This window comes from Pseudopipra pipra, chromosome 5, assembly GCF_036250125.1.
Source record: "Pseudopipra pipra isolate bDixPip1 chromosome 5, bDixPip1.hap1, whole genome shotgun sequence".
In the NCBI taxonomy this organism is placed as follows: Eukaryota; Metazoa; Chordata; class Aves; order Passeriformes; family Pipridae; genus Pseudopipra; species Pseudopipra pipra.
Genome location: NC_087553.1, coordinates 35,396,052 through 35,417,055, shown reverse-complemented (window position 1 = coordinate 35,417,055; position 21,004 = coordinate 35,396,052).

Here is a 21,004-nt window from a genome sequence, read left to right as displayed (position 1 = left end):
AAAGCAAAGTAACAAACACCTGAATAAAACCCTTCTGACAACAGGGAATTTTCTGATAAGAGGATGAGTCCTATGTGTAGCACTAAGTCTGATGAGAAACTTGTTTGAACATGTTTTAGGATGGCTCTTTGTGGTCCCTTTGTAAACACGTGTTTCTTCTTCCCAACACCCCCCACAGCAACTGTTATCTCCCATGCAGGAATGTCCTGGGAAAGGTGTCCTGAGGTGTCCCATTGGTCCTTGTTAACCCTTTCCTGTGATTGGGTGTTCCTGTAAACCCCTTGAGACTTCTAATTGGTTAACCTGTGATTCTCCCTAACCCTATAAATGTGACATCCCCAACAATAAACACTCTCTTGCCTCCTCTCCACGCCCGGTGTGCTGTCTCTGTGCCTGCCATGGGGCCACGTGGGTGGTGGGGGGAGGGGGGAGTACCTCTCCCCTCCAGGCTCGGGGCCTGAAAAACCCCTGCGCTGGAGTCCCCTTTCCCTATCCCTCAAGACGTCGGAATGGTTCTTCAGATGGAGAAGGAACCACAACTGGGCTCCCCCACGTCGAGGGTGGGGAAAGGGATCCAGAACTGGTGCCCCGTGTGAGGAAACGAATTTACTGAACTCTTCTATGAAGATAGGTGATTCCTAAGGCGCAGATGCGACATCTGTGTTCCCCGACGCCCCGAAGTCTTCCCCAATCCCCCTCAATCCGCCGTAATTGGTGCCACGTGGTGAAGGCCAAGATTGTTTGAACTCTTCTGTGAAGATTAGAGCAGTCCTAACGCACAGACTGGGGCGAAGTCGTGCTCAACGGTGGACCGGAGTCTAAGCGTCAAGGTATTAGCAGACGGCATCACCACAAGAGAGCAGCCTGTTTTGAATACCTCAACCTTCCTGAGGACATTCAGGTAAGGAGCAGACCCGGCATATTCCCTTATAAGCAGACTTCGGCATACTCCCTAAACCTCTCCCCCTGTAAACCTGTAACTACAAGAAGCGTGCATGCCTCTTTAAGAGAGAAAAAGAAAGCTTAAAGAACATATCTAATTCCATCCGCAAGTCATCTAATAAGACTGTTTTGCTAACCTGAAAGATAGTCCCGTTTCTAACAAGGGACTTAGACCACGCCAGCATGGCGAAAAAAGGGTTAAAGCTGCTAGAAACAGCTTCGCAGCAATCCCCCTGCGCGGCTCCCGGCCCCGGGCCGGCCCCGCCGTGCCGCGGCTCTGGGGAAACCCCGACATCAGCCAGCCCCGCTCCCGCCGCTCCAGCTCCCACCTTCCGAGCCGCCCGGGGCGCACCCCGCCCCACGACAGACCGGACCGGACACCCGCGGTACCGCCGCCCCGCCGAGACCCCGGTGCTCCTGGCGGCCCCCGCCGATCCCGTCGATCCCGCTTGCGCCCTGCTCCTGCCGCACACAGCACCCCTCACGTCCCACCATGTGGCCGAGGCAGCAGCCGCCGCCGCAGCCCCTCTGGATACCAGGACTGCCTCCGAGAAACAGAAGAAAACAACCATTTGGACTCTAATGAAACTAAAATTAACAGCAATAAGTAGTTTGTTTGGTTCAGCAGTAAATTGGAAGTTTGTGTAAGTGAAAAACTTGTTTATGAATACATCAATAAAAACATTTTTAAATTCTGTTTTATAGGGACACCCTCAGACACTAAGAGAATGGGGTAAATTTAAAATCTATATATCAATAAAGACATATTCATCTTTAAGGAATAAAAAAGGGTGGGATGTAGCACTAAGTCTGATGAGAAACTTGTTTGAACATGTTTTAGGATGGCTCTTTGTGGTCCCTTTGTAAACACGTGTTTCTTCTTCCCAACACCCCCCACAGCAACTGTTATCTCCCATGCAGGAATGTCCTGGGAAAGGTGTCCTGAGGTGTCCCATTGGTCCTTGTTAACCCTTTCCTGTGATTGGGTGTTCCTGTAAACCCCTTGAGACTTCTAATTGGTTAACCTGTGATTCTCCCTAACCCTATAAATGTGACATCCCCAACAATAAACACTCTCTTGCCTCCTCTCCACGCCCGGTGTGCTGTCTCTGTGCCTGCCATGGGGCCACGTGGGTGGTGGGGGGAGGGGGGAGCACCTCTCCCCTCCAGGCTCGGGGCCTGAAAAACCCCTGCGCTGGAGTCCCCTTTCCCTATCCCTCAAGACGTCGGAATGGTTCTTCAGATGGAGAAGGAACCACAACTGGGCTCCCCCACGTCGAGGGTGGGGAAAGGGATCCAGACCTATGTATGCTTGCAAGGCCCTAAAATCAGTGTGAATAAATTTCTACTAAGCTTGTCTCTTGAATATATCCAAATTTTATGTTCCATCAAACATTTATCTCATGTAGAACTGATGTAATAAAGAACATCAGTTCATCACAGAGGATTTGATGCAGTGTGTATTTAAACAGAAAATATTGACAGTTGCATTCTGAAATATATAAAAATCCATGCTATATTTACTGACACATTGCTGAGAAAGTTTTATCTTGGTGATCTAAATGGGATAATCAGTAAAGCATTTTTGAGGGTTCTGAAGGTACCTGTCAGCTTAAGTGTTTGCAGATGGCAGGAAGATATTGAAGCCCTGATTCATCATTTGAGGATGGTTACATTCAAGTGCATATCATGACCATTTGCCTGGGTGCTTATTAAATGACACAGATGGCTGATAACAGTCCTCAAATCAAAAACACCCCAGTGTAGTTTGCTTTTCAGATCACTTGAGTATTGCATAAAACTCACGAGTTTCATGGTTGTTGTGGAAAGGGTTAAGCTTTCTTTTTGCACAAGGCATATATTATTTTACTGATTTGTTTACATGTTAATCTTGCTATGCTTTTAAAATTGTGTCCAAGAATTACTAAGAGACTTCTGCTGGGCTATGCAAGTGTGAAAGAAAAGATATTCAAACTCAAATTAGCACATGATTTTACAGATCAGCAGAAAAAAATAATCTTGCAGTTCTCTCATAGACCATTCCTTGAATTCAAGATGCATGGTTAAATAGAAATAGCTGCTGAAGAATGTATATACCTGCAGATGCTTTAAGTAGTTACCGGCATGAATCTTCTCTCAAATTAAGAAATCCAAGAGGTATATGTCAGGAAAAATGTCTTTAGAGAAGGAGAAACAAGGGAAATTATATGCATGGCTGGCATGAGCAGTGGGTAAGAAAATAAAATTACTTCCCCAGATAGGAAGAGAGTTACAAGGACCATAGCTGTCTGTCAGATGAGAACCTAGTAGCAGAATAAATGAAAGTTCAAACAGTGAAAAGTACACCGTTGAATTATTTAACAAAAACTAAGAGCAAGCTAACACAGAGAAAGCCGAGACACTGCATAAAATGATACTAAATGTAGCCAGTAGGAAGCATAGATGTGTACATGTTTTACCAGTCTGTTTTGCCCCAGGAACAGGATTGAAGGAACAAAGACACGAACTTTAAAGAATAAGTGTATAAATTTACTGTGGTGCAAAACAGCAAGGAATTACAAAAGAAGCAGTGGCTTATGAAAGGATACATTTAGCAATGCATCTAATCATTACTACAAAAGAAGTTTATAGTGATTAAGAGAGAGATACATCACCAGTTACCCTATATAATACAGTACCATCATCCAGAGTGCACTTCAGCTGGGAAAGCCCCAATCACAGCGAAGGACTGGAGAACCTCTCCCAGTAACTGGGAAATCCTATAAAGTGCATCCACACGTAGGTGAAGCCTCCATCTTTGCTGTGAGAGAGTCCAGCTTATATAGTGTTAAACAAACAAGCTGACATCACTCAATTTGTGCGGAAAACAATCTGGCTTTCTTCTCTTCTTGGTTTTCCCCTGAAGCCTGGCCAGGGCCCAGAGGAAAATCAGGGAGTCAGTTTGGACCAACTACTGTCAAATACCCCCATGGTCTTGACTAGTCTGCAAACACAGAGCTATGGATACATTTATATCTCAATTGTGTGAGGCCTACTGCTCTCACAGCCTTGACTGAAAAGAAAGACACATTCATACAAGCCTCACTAATTATTAATAATATGCTTTGCTAACAAGCATGAATGTTTACTCTTAAAGCATTACTAAGGATTATATAGCATCTTGGTTAATAAGCAGATATATGGCTAAATACAATATTAGGCTAAATATAATATCAGGTTGGAAAGTTCATCTATAGGTCAACTTTGGCTCAGGGCCTGTTTTTCAGGCCCCAGCATTACAGTACATACAGACAGTTACATGGAATAGGTGAATATACCACCCAGTCTGTTTTATTAAGTTGATTGCTGTCAGTGTATCTAGTACAGTAATTGAAAATGAAATTTAGAAATGCTAGTCCTGAGATCTGGAAGTACCAAAACAACTTCAGAAAATGCTGGTATATGTTTGATGTGAGCTGTCCTGTATAATGGCACATTTCTCCTCTACTCAGCACTGGTGAGGACACACACTGGAGTGCTGTGTACAGTTTTGGGCTTCCCAGTACAAAAGAGATATGGACATACAGGAGAGAGTCTAGTGAAGGGCCACTATGGTTAAAGGACTGGAGCATCTCTCTTATAAAGGAAAGGCTGAGGCTGTTTAGCCTGAAGAAAAGGTGGTTCATGGGAAACTTTTCACAACAGAAGGGTGTAAAGAAGGTGAAGCCAGGGGTTTTTTCACTGATTTCTGGTGACAAGACCAGAGGCAAACTGAAACACAGGAGATTCCCTGTGAACATCAGGAAACACTTTTACTGTGAGGATGACTGAGCACTGGCACAGACTGCCCAGAGAGGTTGTGTAGTCTCCATCTTTAGAGATATTCAAAAGCCATGTGGAGATGATCCTGGGCAACCAGCTCTAGGTGGCTCTGCTTGAGCAGGGTGTTGGACCAGGCGCCCCACACAGAACCCTTCCAACTTCAACCAGCCTGTGATTCTACCAGTTAAGCACAGCTATAGATGCATATCTGTTTTGCATGTATTCCCCTGTAGGCTATCTTATTAGTACTGCTAATGCCAATTGAACTAGTTCTGCACTGTTGAAGACACAAAGGACATTCAAAGGAAGACTTCACAACTGGTAGTCATAAATTATGAAGAAGATGAAGTGTAATTCAATACACACAGTATAAGTGTTTTGAAAGACATTTACATATGATTACATGAGCGAACAAGTAAGAGAGGATGTCTGATTTTTTTAACTTTCCAGACAAGGCAAACTAAGAAACTATAGTAGAGAATGATAATAAAATCATTGAATTAGAAGACATCTGTTTGGAAAAAAAATTCTACAACTGTCTCACTGATTTTTCATTTAACCTTTAAATGACTAGATAACAGTATATTCAGCAATAGGCTTCTGAAGTCCATAAGGTCCTCAGAAACCATGGTAATTTTCCTGAATTGTGAAAGAGACACACCTACCTGTCTTTATTATTAATAGGAATTTGCATATCTAATCTGTCTTGCATTGTGCTGAGATTTCACTCTACTGGAGTGGGAAAGTGTCAAAACCCACCATATTTTGGAAGGAAGAGTTTAAGGTTGGTCTGGCAACTCAACTAAATTCTTTCACCTTCTGAGAGATAGGCTCAGCCTGATCCCATGGCTGCATGTTTTGATTAGCAGAGCTTGAGAGCACCTCATGGCTGGCAAATTAAGCCACCATGGAGCAAACTTTGCATGCTGACTCATAAAGGCTCTTTGCAAATATCACTAGCAGAATAAATCCTGCCTTCATTTTTTTGTAACATTTTTTTTGGCCCAAAAAGGATTTAATATAACCAGACATTTTGTACATACTATCAGTTGTTTGATGGGGATCATTTCTTATGGGACACAACTATTATGCTATATCTGGTCAGTACTAGAAAGGTTAGTTTTCAATGTCTTTTTTTTTTTTTCATTTATGGTATAGGACAACTGCAAATCTGCTAACTTGAGTAGTGCAGGGAGACCTGAATACTGCACAGGAGACCTGTGCCGTGGGCAACATACTAAGTTTAAAAACCTAACAGTATCAAACACAATTAAATAATATAATGAACACAATTAAAGGTAAATGCTGTAGGACTGACAGATTGGTAGATGTAATTAAATACATGCAGATTCCTGCTTGCTTCATTATGTTCTATGCAACTGTTAAGTCATATGGAAAAATGCATTTCTGCTTAAAAACACTCCTCTTCATTGCAAATCCAAGGATAACTGCAAATTCTGGATAACTGAGAATGAATCAGTTGTATAGATAAACATCATAATAAATATTTATTTAATGGACAAAGAGTAAAGTAGTAAATGAAAAAAAAAGCTACTCTTGAAAACAAAGCATTGGTTTTGAACTGGGAGATATGAATTTAATTAATTTTCTGTCAGGATTTTATTTTTGTAGTAGTAATTTTTACTCATGAGTGGGTGGCTCTTAAGATGAACAGCTTAAACAATTTAACTGAGAACCTTGAGCTGTGGAAGTTTCAATTATAAACTATGAAAGAAGTTGATAGCAAGCAAGAGTTTGCTAAAAGGGCTGTTTTGACACACAGCCCCCTTGAATTCAGGGTAGTCAATTTTTTTATGTACAGTGAGTGGCTTGTTTCTAAAAGAAAAACTAAAAAAAAGAAAAAATCACATAGAGGTGGTAGTTAAGTACAGGTTATTGCTTTTGATGCTGTAATTATTTATGCAAATTGTCTTTGCTAACCTGTGTGGTTAGGAAGATGGGGTTATGTGCATCATGAGTAGTGCTATGAGCACTCAGGTTGGGTGACTTCAGTATGTGGCAGTCCTGATCAGTAGCCAAAGGAGAACAAAAAATAAAGCACACAGGCAAGAAAGAATGGGTTGGCTGTGTTGTTTGGAGCATGGTGCTTATAATACCAAGGTTGTGGATGCAATGAATAGATATTCCCCTTGTATATGTTCACTAATATAGCACTGGCTAAATCATCTGAAACTGCTGTAGACATGTCACCCCCAAGATCTTAGGTTATGAGACTCAAAACAGAACGGAAAAGCAAGATAATTAAAACCAAAAAGAAATAGAGGTTACTGACCTCTATTCTATTGGGTCTATACTGACCTCAAACCCATAAACAATGGGTTTGATTCCTGATGCAAACAGGGGAAATGTTTGGGAAAAAATTCTTATCAAAGTTCAAACTAAGAGCTAAAAACAGAGAGAAGAAATTCATTATTTGAAAAATCTCTGTTTTCACTAAAGGGATACAGCAATTCTGTGCTTACTGGACACTTCTGCAACTGAATTCATGAAATCATTTGGAAGACTGATAGGTTGACATGCAGATAACTTTGCACTGATACAGAATTTTTAAATGAGCATCATATTCACAGTCATAGAAATAAAGTGAAAACCATTACATGTAGTTGTCAGAAGAAGTCAAAAGAAAGACGGAGAGTATTTTCTGATATCGGTTGGCGCACTTTTGAACTCACAGCACAACTGGTAGTAACTGAATTAAAAACAAAGTGGTAATTGCTGTCCTTGAAAATGATCCAAAACAGATATTTGAAGCACAAGAGAAAGATATATTGTCACTACCTGAGACAAACTCTGGCACATAACACACCTTTATGCCCTTTAATCTACATGAGTAAAGATTTCTTTAATTAGAAATGAAGTTGTGAGATTTATTGCAGTGGAAGAAGAAATTTCATGCAAAATTTAAAATTTCCTGCATTTATATATTTTTATAGCCTCATATGAACTTTATGATCTGCTCCATCCTTGGGAATTGCCAGACCAAGAAGTAAGGAAATACCACCTCTGAACAAAGCAACTTTTAATATTTCAGGGATCTGTGTAAGATTATTATTCTTTTGGAGCTTTTCATTCTGAAACAATGTTCAAGAATCCTACATATTAAATAACTTGATATGTTCAGGTCATTAAAAGAACTTCTGGTTGGGATAGAAGCACCCAAATGTTGATAGGGATCTGAAAAAATGTGCCTGTGTCATTGTAGATTTGTCTAGACAAACGGATGATGAAGCATTTGGTGAGAGGTACTGGGTTATCTAACACTTTTCAGCTGCAGTGCAGCTTCTCCCTTTAGTATGTTAACAAGGAATATTACTTTTTGTTCCTTGTGCTTATACTTCCTATTTAGGCTAACCCCATAACTATGGCCTAGATTGAAAATATTCCATGAACAGCTGGAGAAAGGTAAGTTGGCTGCCCTGAATAGGTACTGCTTAAAATGTTTCTCTTCCATATGCAGGCTAGGAGCAGGTACAATTGAGCTTGCTGAGAGTCTTTCCATGAGTATACTGTGTAAGCTGAAAAGAAGTGTGTCATGGAAATTTTAGGAACTAGTATGCACTTTGCCTAGTGGCCTTGAACTCTTAATCTCTGCATCACCTACACAGTCCCATTTTCCTTTCTTGTTTCAATGAGAGAAGGGTCTTCACTGAATTATAAAATCTTGCAGCTCTACATCTATGTTGCAGGACTTGAGTGGTTTAAAAGATGACTTAATGTTAGTTCTAGGTGCTTGAAGTGGAAATACCAATCTTTTCTTCTAATTTCAAAACAAATGAATGCCATTTAGTCATTTCCCTTTCAACAATCCTTATATTACTATACATTACATTACTATATCATACTGTCTTCTGTGAAAAGACTGAGATTCTTTTTGATTTGTATTCTCATGTTTGAAATTCTTTCAGCAAATGAATGGAAATTCAGTACTTTCTTGTTTGTTTGTTTGTTAGTTTTGCAGAAATGTGCTTTCCTGATAATCTTCTAGTATGATGCCAGAGATCACCTAACGATTATCTTAGCACTGCAAAAATATTCCAGTATTTGAGTATTGGTAAAACAAACCACTGAATATAGAAACAGCAGAATGAAGTAACTCAACTTACTGTTTTTTTTGAGTGAAAGATACTATCCTGTGCTTGAATTTTATTATTAAAAGTACCCAGTGTGTTTGAGTTTGCCAGTTTTGCATAAATCCCACAGAAGAGTGATAACAGTGATAACAGTGATACATTAGACTTACATTTCAGCCTACACCCATGTTAGCCACCAAAATCCTTTTTTTTGCTTGTGCTACTGCTCCTGACTAAACATTCTCTTCATTCACTCTGTATATGATACCTTCATGCTCAAACGAACTAAAGCTGTTCATGGAAAGCCTCCACAATGAAACATGAATAGATTTTGAGGGAGAAAATCTATGTTACAGTTCCATTTTTTTCTGGGTGAGAACATCTATAGGCAATACTCTTGTTGGTGCTACTACAGATACCTAGGTTCAAAACAGCCTACCTTGCTTTTCTCCCTTATAATTTTGGTTTTACTAAATTGTATTCCTGCATGGACAATAGTGATACTGAGGCTGCAAAATGTTTTCTGCTTTAAAACCTCCTTTCATGTAATGATTTTGTGACTCATTAGCTCTTAGGTTGTAATTTTCTATTTCTGGTTTCTAAGCAAACAAGATTCTTGCCAGTCTGCAATGAAGCAGCTCAATTATTTTTGAGTCAAAACCAAGTATAATAAAATACTGTCCGAAAATATAAAAATAGTCTTCAACAGGTGCTACCTGGGGAGACTAATGTCATATCACAGTGTGAGTATGATAACTGTATAAGACTGTTTAAAATACAGAAATAAGCTCTCTTTTGGTTGTTTTGGTGTTTTGTTTTTTTTTTCCCCCAGTTCTTTAATGAAACTGAACATATCCACCTGAAGATTGTTATGGTTGAGAGGTATCTGAAACAAGGTGAACTATGAAATATCTTGTACTCAGACCAGCTATAATTTGATTATGCTGCTCTACAGAATTGTATGAAATGGTTCCTTGTGTTGTTACCATTGCTTGTAACTGAAAGAGCTTTCAGATCAGGTGCAGTGGGTAGGCCTTTTATTGCTAAATTTTTCATTAGTCATGGAGCTAATGGTGATGTATAGGTGTGTGAATGGGCAGAACTGAGATGAAGTATCAAAAAACTTGTAAGAGCACGTGAAAAACAGATATATTGTAGGACTTTTTCCATCCTGGAAAAAACTTGTTCTTATGGAGGGGTGAGAATGAAATGGACCCTTAATAAGTGTTTTCTTTAATTTTCAACACCTATTATGTACCTTTATGCTTTGAAAGTGTACATGCAAGTATCCAAGTAACCTACTTACACTATCCATTCTCTTCTATACTTCTAACAATTTTCTTTCTTTTCTTTCTCTTTGAATTATACAAGTCACTTCTTTTTAGTAGTTCTTCATATGGCACTCTACATTAATTTCTAGTATCTTTTGATGCTGTTGATATTGCAGGTGAAGATGTATATTTTAATTCATATAATGCCATTTCATTCCTAGTATTTTCTTTATTATTTTCTATGTGTTTTTATACATTTGAGTAAAATACATGATGGCTCTGTTTCCTGCTTCTACTAAGTACTAAATATATGTTGAGATCTAAGTTGCAGGACTCTTACCACTAGACTCATGGAGCAAAACAAAATAAAATAAAATTTAAAAAAGTGCTATTCCATTCCTTATTTCACCTTGCAATTCATTAAAGAAAAACACATACTACTTTTCAATTTTCTCTTTGTGTTTTCTAACATCTTTTTCAACAGCAGAGGTTCAATGGCTAATAAGTACATTTACACCCAATAAGAACAAATTTTGAACCTGTTTCTTTAATGTTTATTCTCTAAGCAGAACTATAAAATTTGCTGTACAAATGCACATTTCCTCTGTTTGACATAAAGATTGTCCTTGTATTTTACAAAATCATAGAGAGGTCATTTCTTATTAATTTATTCATTGCAGTACCTGACAATCTCTAAGTGCTAAACTAAACAGAGAACCTGTATTCCGAACCTTAAAAACAAAAATAACTTTTGCAGTTCTATTACCAGGACTACTGATTACTTCTACCTGTATCTGTAGCCATTCTTTGACCTGTGAAAGGAGAGAATGTTAATGGAGCTCAAAATTTTAAGAGACTAAGAGAATTTTTTCTTAGTCCAACTGAATTCTTATTTTGATTTCTTTTTTGTCACTACAAAGCAAAAAGAAAAAATGCACACATTTTTGAATCCTTTGCCCTATCACAGTAAAAGTACTAGGCAAAAGTGATAAATAAATAAGTGGGTTTTCTGATTTTTCTCTACAGACAGGGAAGACCATTCTGTGTATGTGTCTGATGAGATAAAAGCACTCAATAATAAGATATAAAAGTGATTTCAAGCTCTTTCCTAGGAAATGATTCAAGAGGTCTATTGTGCTTATTCACCTAGGTGAACAAATGAGAGCACTAGGAATAGAAGGCCATGGCAGCTTTTGAAAAGTTGGCTTCAGTGCTCGCATGGAGTATTATTTTCATAAAACTAGGGAAACTGTCTGAAATCAACAGTATGAAACTCAGTGTCCATAATATTTGTAGTCTTGCAGAAAACCTTATATTTGAGGAGTTAGTGATCTTAGTCAGGCCATGTTTGTGTTTTGGGTCCTGTGCTTAAAAGCATGAGCAGCTGATGTAAGGAAATCTGCTGGAGTGCTCCATATGTTCTGCATGCTGGTGATGTTATGACAGAGGTAACAGTCCAGCCTGTCAGGAGAAGATGTATGGTTTTGCATGTTACACAAAATTTAAGGCACTGCAGCATGGAAGCGAGGAGGAATGCATCCACGATGGGATCTGCACAGTGTGCTGGGAGAAATCCCTGTGGTCTATCTGATGCTGTATAAAAGTGGGCTTCCCAGCATCTGATGGGATGCAAGATTTACTCAGTATCTATATTGATCTCTTTACTCTATCTTATTAAAACAGCTATGTTAGTATGACATTTTTTGTTGGGCCTTTTTTACTGAGATCCACCAAAAAACCCTTCACCCTCTCTCTCTGTCTACCTTCCCCACACCTGGTGCAGAACATTCACATTTCCGAAGTATGACTTCTCTAAAAAAATATTCTACTTTCAAACAGGGAATGGAAACTAAACTGTACAAAGGAATCAGGCTATAAATTACTGCATGATATTGATTCAGAGAAGGGAAAGAAGACATGGATGATAAGTAATTGGCTCTGCTTGATACAAGGAGTTACCTTTCTATTGCAAGGCCATCCAATGTTTTGTCAAAAAACCACAACCAAGCCAAACCATAATAAGCTCTAACTCCCTTCTTCCCCCCCCAAACAACCATCACCACCACCTATATTTCAGTGCAATGGAATTATCAGGAAACTTGAAAATGAGACTAAGAAAAATCAAGAGGGTCAATTTTTGCTGCTGAGTGTTTAGACTGATTGCAAGTGATTCAGAAGGAATGAACCACTGCATCTCTATTCCAGAGAGATTTTTAGAAAATATTGTTTGAACCTGTCAAATATTTCTGCTATGCTGTACTCATAAAACAAGGCAAAGTGCATAAATAACTAGAAAATTAGAAACCCCAAAATTTTTTTCTGATGACCTTAAATAAAACTTTTCACTCATTTCTGCAAAAAAAGAACATGGAGAGAGTGCAGCATAGGAGTTTATAATTAGGACAAATAACTCACCAGCAAAACATAATACACAAGAATTAGAAAAAAACAAATATGAATTTGTTCAATACCACTGAATAGAAATGAAGTCAGTTTGTGTCACCTTTCCTTTTTTTAATTGAGAAAATATTCTCAAATAATTTCAGGATTACTTTTCTTGTAAGCCTTTCTGGATAATGAGGTATATTTTAGAAATAAGCCAAGCCTATTTTTTAAATTTTGATTTTCTCTTTAATGCTGCATTATATTAAAAAATCTGCTGCATTACATTAAAATGGCAGTAATTTTTTTTAAAACAATCATACTGTTAACTTTAGAGAAAAATAACTACATTTTTAAGGCTTGAGTTTTGATAATTCTGTGAATAAGTGGCTGCAATATCAAAGCAGCAAGCCATTCCATCCTTAGAAACACTTTAAGAATTTTAAATGAGAAAAGCTGTGTCTCAAAGTTTTTATTCTTTTTAGACGCAAATAAATGAAAATCTAACTGAAGATGTGTGGTTTGTTGACAATTCTCATTCTAAAGTTAGGGTTTATGGTATTTTTAAATGAAAATCTTAAATAACGTCTGGTCTTTGTGATAACTTCATTTTTCATGAGGAGAATGCTGATTATACTTGTACTGATTTTGTATATGTAATGCTAGGATTAAGTATGTGACAGATTTCTATTTAAAACAGAAAATAATAGTGCATTTTTTTATATCATTAAAATGTTGCAAACTAATTTTCACAGAAGCTTGTGTATGACAATTTTTTAAAAAATATCTACAGCTGTACAACATTTACTTTTAAAAGGAGCTACTCCAAATCCCTTTTTGTATCCTGATTAGCCTGAATAGCAAGGATTTAAAGGGCTTCTGCCAGCAAGGATGTTATGGTATTTCTACTCCACTCTGTCCACCAAGCACGCATCCTATTCTTGTGCTGAACCAAATCAAATGTATTTATTTAGCTGATTTGAAAATAGACTTCATGGATCATTACTGGTGTAGGATGATCTTATACTTCTTCGTAGGCAAGACTCTCATGGATGCAAATGAGCAAGACCAAAGTTTTAGGTGACCCACCTGTGTGTCCTGCATACATCTGCAAGTAGATCAAGTCCAGCTCCCATAACTGGCTGTGGCACTGTGGTAACTGGGAAGCTGCTGAATACTTTGAATTCCCAGGTGAGCATCCAACAGCTGATATTGGTTGCTCTAAGACCCCCCTGCTCAATTCTGTCCCAGCCCTTGGTAGAGTGATGGGCTCTTTGGTCCCCACTCATGTGCAGCTCAGATCTCCTTAGATCTCCAACATATAAAATACACATTTTAAGATTAATTGGCCATGAATTTTTTGGTTTTTGGCTCAGAAAAGGTCACACATTCATTAGAAGGGCTCATATCAAAATTATGATGAGAATCAGTAGTTTTTAACTGAGACAATGCAGTGTATTGCTCTGAGATTATGCAAGATGCTCAAAGGAAAAAATGACAAGAGATCTAATTTGCTGAGAAAGGCACAATAAATCTCATTTCCACACTGGCAGAACTCTATGGAGCAGCATCCTATCCAAGTAGTGCTTTGGCCATAAAAGTGGGACAGCTGGAATGCATTAACATTTTTGACCATTAGTAATGAGTGGTAGGAAGTAGAGCTGTCATGGTTAGCACACAGTGCACCCTTAAGTATTGTTGGGGAAGTGAGTTAGTGCCTTAGAAAGTACTCAGTTTCTAAGTTAGATCTAAGAGACTAAAGATTATGACCTCTGATTTCTCATGTCATGGAAAAAGATTTTTGCAGCTATAGGCTCCACAGAAGTACTGTGTTTACTGACTACAAAGATTTACCTTATATTTGAATATCATGTCCAAAGTAGAAAAAGAGACCACTTTTTATAGATGGGCTTTGCATTTCTTATATTTGGATTAAATGAAATGCTGCAAAATTAGCCAAAAGAAAAACTGGTTACATAAATATTCCCCTGGCCACATCACTTCATCAGGGCTTTTTTTAGGAATAATAAGTCTTTCAAAGATAGCCTGTGAAAATGTCATGTAGAAAAAAAACAGCAGCAGATGATTTAATGTGAGTAAAATAATTGCCATGATTTGCTATAAAACTATCTTAATATAACATTCAATTTTGCAGTTAAGCATTTTCCTCACAAATAGAAGTCAAATTGCATCAGCTTAGATAAAAAAATCATGGATTGCAACAAAAAAGTATTTTCTACAAGGAGCTTTTTGAAATTTTCCTTTCTATTTGCAAATGTGCTTCAGGAAAAAAAAAAGAATCTATTTCTGATCATGCTAATTTTCATTGTGGTTGGACAGATTTTTATGATACAACCTGAACGGTGACTAAATTTCTTCTGTGTTCTTTGTAAATAGGAAGGAGAGTCAGATGCCTCTGCCTCTTGTTCATATCTGCACAGGATTCGCTTAGTTTCTCTTCTACACCAGTCCAACTCAATATATTAAATTATCTATTTGATTAATTATTGACTTCTTGAACTTTAGCTGCCTCATATGTCAGAAAGTTTCTCATTTCTTGCAACTTTCTTTTGTTCTTCCATCAGAACTAGAAGAGATCAACATACCTGTTTTCTACATCATTATCAATACTAGGGCAGCTATCCAATGCTCTGATACTGGTTGATATAAAAACAGCTTAGTATTAGTAAGCAAGAGGAACGTAGATAATAAAATAAAATTACAGAAAGAAACTGCCTTTTGTTATCAGTCTTCTTTTAAAAAACTGCACTGAAATAAGACTTTTATTTATCACTGTTGTGACTCATGTTACAAAAAAAAACAAAACAAAAAACCAAACCAGAAAATGCATGCTACAAAATTAACAGCTGTTTTTTATTTTGTTTGTCAGCCAGACAAGTATTTCTTAAGCAATCAGAAAACAATTCAGTACATTCAAGTCCTTGAATTATTTTGGCAATGTACCCTCTTATGTTGCGCATTTGAGCAGTGACTGAGTTGGTTGGTAGTGCATTTAGCTGCGGTTCATGGCCTTGGGCAGTACTTCTCTGCTGCTAGAGAGAGAAGGCAGGCTGGTACCACAAAATGTTTACAGGTTTTATTTTATCACTTTATGCAAAGCCACTGCCTGAAGATCAAAACTTCTGTAACATGTTCACAAAGACATTGAGCATGGCCTGTTCTGTGACAATTTCTGGAATTTCACATGACAAACCAGTCCTTCAGCTGGTGGAATTTCTTTCAGATTATGATAAAGCAGAAAATATACTCCAAAATGCACTCAATGTATTTAAGCTGCTAGCAAATTAATTCTTGGGATCAGATTAAAAGGAATCAAAAATAATTATTTTTCATTAAAAGAAGAGATTATTTTAGCCATTAAGGGTCTCAGCACCAACTATTTCCCTCTATAAATCCATTCCCATTGTGAGCCATGACTGCTAATTTAAATATAACCTCTATTGCCCATGACAGGTTGTCCTAGAAACTATTGCACTAATGCATTAGTGTTGGAGATATCTATATTTATAGCCCTGCACACATCTTATGGCTGCTTGCCCCTATTGTTAAAACACTTATGCTTGTAGGTTACGTTTATAATTTATCATGTGACTCATAAGTATCCATTTCTCATCTATTAGAACTTCTTGATTCCCAGATGAGAAATAGAAAAGAATTTGGGAGTGAAGTTTCATTCAGAAGTTTTTCTGGGCTGTGCATAGAGAAGGCTGTGTTTTTGTGACACTCACTGTATTCTGACTGTTTTTACCTTCCTCTTTCCTCTGGTTCTGAGGAAAGCACTGGACCTGCCGTTCTAGCTTGTGATTGAATCTTCTTAACTCAGATTTTCTGTTGAATGCATTAAATATATGTAGAAGCCAAAGCCAGTTAATATGACAACTGAGAAGTCATCTGTCATTACAATTATCCCCGTCTGCCTACATTGCTGTGAGTAGTGTGGAAGAAGGAGGAAAACGGTATATCAGAAAGCACTATTGATATAAGACCAGCACAAAGATGGAAAGCAAAGCAGCCAGATGTGTCTTTGCTTTTAGCACAATCTTATTTTATTAGCCTTGATGCCAATGGCCCATGGTGACTAACAAAAGTGGCAAAGAAACTCAGGATGTTGAAACCTGCAGACAGAGGTATATTGATCACCATGCTGCTGCTGCACAAAACCAATTGTTAGTAACTTAGATTTTACCAGTTGATCTGAAAAAACTTCCAGGGGCAATAACTGTCAAGACTGCATTTTGTAGAGGAAGAGGCTAAAGCACAGAGTTTAAATGTCTTGCTAGAAGGTCAGCGGTAAACATTGATCTCTTGAGTCCTATCAATTGTCTGTTCATTATACCACTGATATTGTCATGTCTCTTCTAGAGTTCTCCAAAGGCTTACTACAGTGTAGGAAGCCATGACAAAGTTATTAACTATAAGCTTGGTAATAAAAAACCCTTTTCAGGAGCGCAAGTCACACAGTTCTTTTCATAACCACTTTCAACAATGCTAAGGGACCCTGGAGCTAAAAATCTTTTTGTGTTCCCCTCACGTAATGCAGGAACTCCTTCAAAAGTCATTCATCTGGGTTTGGATGGAAGGGAAGTATTATAAATTCAAAAGTATGGTAGCTGCATGATATTCCCCTGTGGATGGTTATTGGCTTGCTAGCAATGTCATGAGACTAATTCAGCTTGTGAATTCTCCAGCTCTTGATTAATTTTGTGTGGCCATATAAACCAATCCTGCAGTGGGAAGCACGCCCCACTGTCAGCTTTCCTCCATGACTAGAAAATTGGCACTCTGTTCTGACAGAGTTCAAGAAGTGTTTGGACAATACTCTCAGGCACAAGGTGTGACTCATGGAGATGGTGCTGTGCAGGGCCAGGAGTTGGACTCGATGACCCTTGTGGGTCCATTCCAACTTGGCATATTCTGTGGTTCTGTGAAAGTGTCTTTGGCATCTCTGGGATACCTTTGCCCATTGGTGCAGTTGTCCATTGTCACTACGAAAAAACAGCTGAATTTTCTGAAAACCAAAACATAAAATAGAAGAGCCTGCTAATACATGGAGCTGTTACATATAAAAGATTCAGGTTAGGGGCAACCATCTCAGTTTTAGAGTGCTTAGCTATAGTGTGGTTCATTTAGAAAGACATTAGGTGTACAATTAAGAATAGAAGTATCCTATTAAAAGTGAGGTACACCATGGGAGGACTGTCATCACAGGTTTGGACAATATGTTTTAGCTAGAGGCTTACATTACTATGCAGGCACTTGTTTTATATTTTTCCTGGTTTTACAGTGCTATCCTCTTGAAGCTTATTAAACCTTTTTCTGCAGTAAGGGCACTCAGGCATGAATAATCTAAGGGCTAAACAGAACACTATTATAAATACACAAGTGTCCATTACAAGAAGTAGTAAATTTAAAGATGATTAAAAAGCAACAGCAAAACACAAACATCCTCTCAAGCACATACAGTTATAACATAAGCAGTATGTGTTCTTTTTTTTTGTGAAGGATTCATCACAACATGAGTCTTGGAATTGAGTGAAATAAATAACTAAGCTTGATTAATGAGCTACCATGAATCATCTCTAGATCACAAGTTCAAAAATAAAAAAGAGGATTTATTTGTTATTGCTTTGTGCCTTATTTAATCATGAGACCCATACAAAACAACTGTAAATATGCTGTACTGTGTTTAAATAAGGACAAATTCTAACATGACTGTGTTGTATACCTTTTTACAAGGCTGTTGAGAGTTCCAGTTCAACAACATATCGAAACATACTGTTTAAAAAGTCCTCAAGTTTAACTGACTGAAGTGCAACTACCTAAGGGCTATATCAGTATAAGAAATATTTTAAAAGTTTGAGGTCTAAATCAATTTTTAGGCAGATGAGGCAATTAACTCTAAGCCTGCAGTCTGAACTTCCTCTATTTAAAGGCTGGAGAAACGCTGCAGGTGGTGTAATTTGCAAAGCCGAGGTGCAAATGTAAATGTCTGACAGCCTAGTTTAGCACCATAAAAGAATGAGGCCATGAGAAAATGTGGACTTGAATGTACAACTGAATGTATTTGGACATACAGTTTTGCTGCTGGCTCACCAGTAAGGGTTTTTCTGCTTCACACAATGATTCTTGGGCCTGAACTCATGCCTATTTATCTTATTTAGGTTCTTCCAGAATCCTATGACATGCTAATTTGCAAGATGAGCTATAGAAAAAGCTATTTTCAGAGATTATTGCTCATATTATTTGGGGCAAACTGAGTGACAGCTACTATTTCTTCCCTAAGCTGCTTTGAAATTTCATCCATTCTTCACCAGTTGGAGCCACTCAAAAGTGGGATCATTCAAGAAATTCACAGAATTATTTGTTGTATGGCTTTGCAATGAAATATGCTATTAAAATTGCACTTAGTCAATTTAGGTGTTAATTTCTCATTCATTTGCAAAATAATTCCACAGATGAAATAAACCAGCACATTGCCACAGTGTTTGAACATTAACTTTTCTTGTCATACACTGAATATACTTATGTAGTGAAATAAAGATCATGAAATATGTCACAAGGACAAAATCCAGCAACTGTTGAGAATGGGATTGCAAGAATGAAACTTCGGGAGATAAAAAGAAATGGAGCAGAGTAAGTCAACATCAGTTACACAAAAAGAGGCCCTTCAGTATATGCCAAGAGGATGAACCATAATTTGCTATGGGCCAGGCTCCTAGGCAAGTTTGCTGCCCTGGCAATGCAAGTGACAGCTTCTTGCAATGAGATGTGACAAATAATGAGATAAATACTAAAGCTGTGCCAACTAACTCTGTGCTCCTAAGAGTCCTAGGAGCCTTTAGCCCAGCCAATGAGGCAAGTTCTCCACTCTTTGTGCACCCAGAAGTCTCATGTGAAATGCAGAGCTTTGAATATGAAAGCAGCTCAGTACTAGATTTTAGGTATTGTTTTGAAAATCTCAAGCATATGTATTTTTCTTTTTCTTTTCATCGTGACCTAAATGCAAGTCACATGTCCCGTCGCCCTCCTCATCCCTCCAAGACAGATGACAGATCTAGTTGAGCCTGGATATTCTGTGAAAAATCAGCTTTACTGGTTTATCTTAGTCACCAAAAGTTGAACATAGGACTTACAGTCATCGTAATTTTTAAGCATAGAGTTTCTTCAGTAGTGGAGGAACTTCTTCATACTTCTTGGGCTGTATTGTCAATTTCAGAAAGTGTTGCTGATAAGAAATATTTATATAACAGGTACTTTAAAGATTATTTTTATAACAATACTGGCATTAACAGTAACACTTAGATTGAGGGCTAATGGAATCTTTTGCAGTTCTGTGAAAAAGACAACTTTCTGAGGAAAAAAAAAAGTTGCAAAATCCATGTTTATTTTTGTTATCAGGTTCAAAAGGACATCAATAAGAATATCAGTGCCTGAAGTCCTTTTGTCCCTTTCAAAGCATATGGATTGAATGTTGAAAGTTTTGTAATAACAGTCCTTTTTCCTGTGACAGTTTTGGTGCAGTGATCTGGAAAACACTGGTAGAGGCATGTGAAAGAAATGGGAGTAGTTTTGTATAAAACAGTACATTTTAGTCTTGTAGAAGCAAATAAGCAATAATCGGCTTTTGGGAAGCTGGGCAGCTCAGAGACATGGATTACATAAAAATCAAAGTTCAATGACAGTCTTTATAAAATTACATCAAGTTTGTAAGTTAAATACACAACAGCAAAAATGCAAAGCAGAAGCTAAAATTCTACTTATCCCCCATGGAATTTACTATGGATCCTTTCCCTCACACATGCCTAAATACTGAAGAACTTATCATAAATTTTGCTTTTGCACGAAAATATTTTGCTTTCATGGACTTGATTCGTTAAGTGACATAATGTGGGGTTGGGTTTTTTTAGCTTGTTTGTTTGGTTATGGTTTTGTTTTTAAATTAAGAAATCCCCATTCTCTATCTGGTTTTGTTTCTCACATTTTCAAAGCCCAAGATGCTTTCAGAAACAGAACTTAGATCTGGAAAAATATGGATGAAATACAGGCTGTCCTGAACTGTAAGACCTCCTCAGGGAGGAACCAAATGATAAATCAGTAATAATTGAAACTAGAATCACATTTTCATCCCAGAGGATCTCTAACTCATTTTCACCTGGATTGAGTCGGACTTTGATTTCAGCACTTTTCAGAAGTCTTTTAAAAGTGGCTTCTGCCTGCAGAGACAGATATTTTAGCATTTTACAAGTTCTCATCATTAGTCTCCCAGCACACTGCACACTCATTTCCAGAAGACAAAAATAAACAGAAGGTCATGAATTCCCAGCACCTTAGGAGGCAGAGGGGTAATCCACCATGGGCGGTTTTTTTTCAAGCAATAATCTAATTATTTAGAATTCTGTACAAGAGTTTTAGTAGACTTCAAATAAAGCTGTGATATGTTTAATATTCTAAGACTGGATATTAACTGGAATAATAATTGTATTTACTTATGCACCT